The 2,914-nt window shown below is 43.5% G+C and overlaps 1 pseudogene; it reads left to right on the top strand.

Annotated features, from left to right (window-relative positions):
* Positions 1-832: 832 nt before the first annotated feature.
* LOC126142845 (5S ribosomal RNA) lies at positions 833-950 on the top strand (annotated as a pseudogene).
* The last annotated feature ends 1,964 nt before the right edge of the window (positions 951-2,914 follow it).

Genomic DNA, 2,914 nt, shown 5'->3' with positions numbered 1-2,914 from the left:
CATCCGGGCACAGTGGTCATCGCAGCTACACGGCCTACCCTGGCACGCCTCCCGTCAGTCACAAATTTTCAACTTACCACACACTACGACTGTAGTGCCCCTTGCGATTATCCTTATTACTTATGACATTTCGCCGATTTCCGTAATGAAACCAATGCCCACTCGCATCCGATGTCTGCAATTCCTTTATGTCTGAATTTATTAACATTAAAATATAACACCAAAAGGTAGGAAATTTTTTTTGGAGGTATTTGTATGGAGTGTAGCCTTTTACGGAAGGGAAACGTGGACAATAAGCAGTTCAAGGAAAAACAGGATAAAAGCATTTGAAATGTGCTGCCGCAAAAGAGTGCTGAGAATTAGGTGGGTAGACTGAGGAGATATTGCATTCAGTTGGCACAACTTGACTAAAATAAGGGATCAGTTGACAGGACGCGTCCTGAGGTATCAAAAAATGTCAATTCGGTAATGAAGGGAAGGGTGGAGAGCCAAAATTGCATAGGGAGATCAAAGGACGAGTACAGTAAGCACGTTCACGTCGATGTGGGTTGCTGCACTTATTTGGAGTTGAAGAGGCTCACACAAGATACACTGGCATCGAGAGCTGCACCAAACCAGTCTTTGGGCTGATGACCACAAAACAACATAAACGGCCGATATTATACTTCACAATAACGGTCTTCGAGAAGATTTCTGAATATCGAGCATATCCACACTAAATATTTCATTTATAGTTATTGTATAATCTATTGTGATTAGAGTTGAAAACTACTCTATGCTATCGTAACTAAGCGCAGACTAAAGTAATTTTCCTAGTAGCTTTGGTCAGCTAACCAACGGCCTTGCCCCAGTGGTAACACCGGTTCCCATCAGATCACCGAAGTTAAGCACTGTCGGGCTGGGATAGCACTTGGATGGCTGACCAACCAGTCTGCCGAGCGCTGTTGGCAAGCGGGGTGCACTCAGCCCTTGTGAGGCGAACTGAGGAGCTACTCGTCTCGGAAACTGACATACGGCCGGGAGAGCGGTGTGCTGACTAGAGATGGGCAAAACTGTTCTATTCAGAGAACGGATCAGAACTGTTCACTCTCTGAAATGAATTAGCTCTTTTTCATGACTCACCACTCATTTACAATAGAAAATAAATGGAAGGCACATTGCCCTTTAAACTTGGTTTATTCCAGTACTATACCTGTATTTTGATCTTATTTGATCCTATTTTGAAGTAACACAGATAATGAGTAAGAATTTTGTATTGTTTATTGAAATTTCCACAATATGACAAAGTTTTTGATTATTGATTTATTTTGCACTGTCGTGGTTTTTTGGGTGATCGGAAAATGTTGTAACTTGAGATTTACATTAACAATATATTTGGCTATAATGTATTAAAATTTCATTAACCTCATACAAATACATCGCAAGCCATATATTTTTAAAGTGAACGTTTCCTTCCGAAGACGCCTAAAATCGCAAAATCCGTACCAGAATAAGAAAAAAAAATATAAATTTGACTGTAAAACGAAAGTGCTGCATATAGCCTTACGCAGAATAAAACAAGGAAAATATTGGTGTATCACATTTTGCGATACGTTTATCGGTTCGCTCGTAATTAAAGCGTAAATTCGAGTGTCTATAATAAAAATCCTATAGTAAGAGGAGTCATCAGGAACCTAATCTGATCAGTTTAAACAAATAAAAATAAAATAAAAACAAATGATGTATACATAACATAATAATGTAATATACATAGCGGCATTACTACGAAGAACAATATCCACTAGAGACCAACTCCGATGCAGAAGCACTGAGTCGAGCAGGTCGAGCCGCGAGCTGTATTACTGCGTGAGCTAAGACCGCAGAGACCAGAGTGACACCTGAGTTGCTTTGCTCAACGCTCTGGCTAGAGTCGAGAATGGTGGGGTGAGCGTTGAGCGGGCGAGTTCCGAGGGTGGGGGGAGCAGTGAACGGACACCACTCACCCGCTCCAAGACAAATCGTCCGTTCCCTTGCGAGGAAGTTGTTGCAAGTAGTTCCTATGTTATCCGCTAGGTGGCTCTCAGTCCTGTTGCTCGCATCAACTGCCCAGAGGGCAGGACGTGCGACTGAAACGATCGCCGACAGAGTGCGATGCGAAGTTAAGCTGTGCCAGACATTGCACACGGCAGACGACACACAGAGACGGCACCGCTTATGTGAAACACAAAATCCAATGGGGCACTGCACAATGCAGGCAGCCAAGGTAGAAGCAGGGCAGAGGCCGGCGCTGGCTGTGTTGTGTGGTGTGCACTGTGCTGTGACCAGCAGAGGCGCTGATGATATGCTCCGTCTCTCTCTCTCTCTCTCTCTCTCTCTCTCTGCCGTGGGAAACGTTTGGAGCTACCATTCTTTTTTTCTGAATCACTGATTGTTCACTCCTTTGAAAGATTCAACTCTATGAATCAGTTCAAGAGCGGATCCCCCATCTCTAGTGCTGACCACATACCTCTCCATATCTGCATCCAGTGACGCCTCTGGGCCGAGAATGACACGGCGGCCGGTCGGTACCTTTGGGCCTTCATGGCCTGTTCGGGAAGAGTTTGGTCAGTTAGGGTCGTAGCCACGTTACCTGTACATCAGATGTGTTGCATACCTGTCGGGCATTACCTTACAACCAACGCTTTCTTTACGTATGTGATCAGTGTCTTATTTGATTCCCCTGAAGACCGGAAGCGGTGAAGCGTCTAGAAACTGAGTGAGGATGTGTAAAGGCCTGGGTAACTTACAGAGCGTTTTTACTATCCTAATGTCTGTTGCTTAAAAATAAAAAGTGTTTGTAGCAAAATTGAAATTGTCAATGTTCAGATTTTACTCGAAAACTGTTGATTAATAACATGAAGTGATGTTGTAGTTAGAAAAAAAGACAACACAGATT

The sequence above is a fragment of the Schistocerca cancellata genome, unplaced genomic scaffold (genome assembly GCF_023864275.1).
Source record: "Schistocerca cancellata isolate TAMUIC-IGC-003103 unplaced genomic scaffold, iqSchCanc2.1 HiC_scaffold_754, whole genome shotgun sequence".
NCBI lineage: Eukaryota > Metazoa > Arthropoda > Insecta > Orthoptera > Acrididae > Schistocerca > Schistocerca cancellata.
The sequence above is the reverse complement of the archived record's forward strand: the minus strand, read 5'-3'. Positions and strand labels throughout refer to the sequence as shown.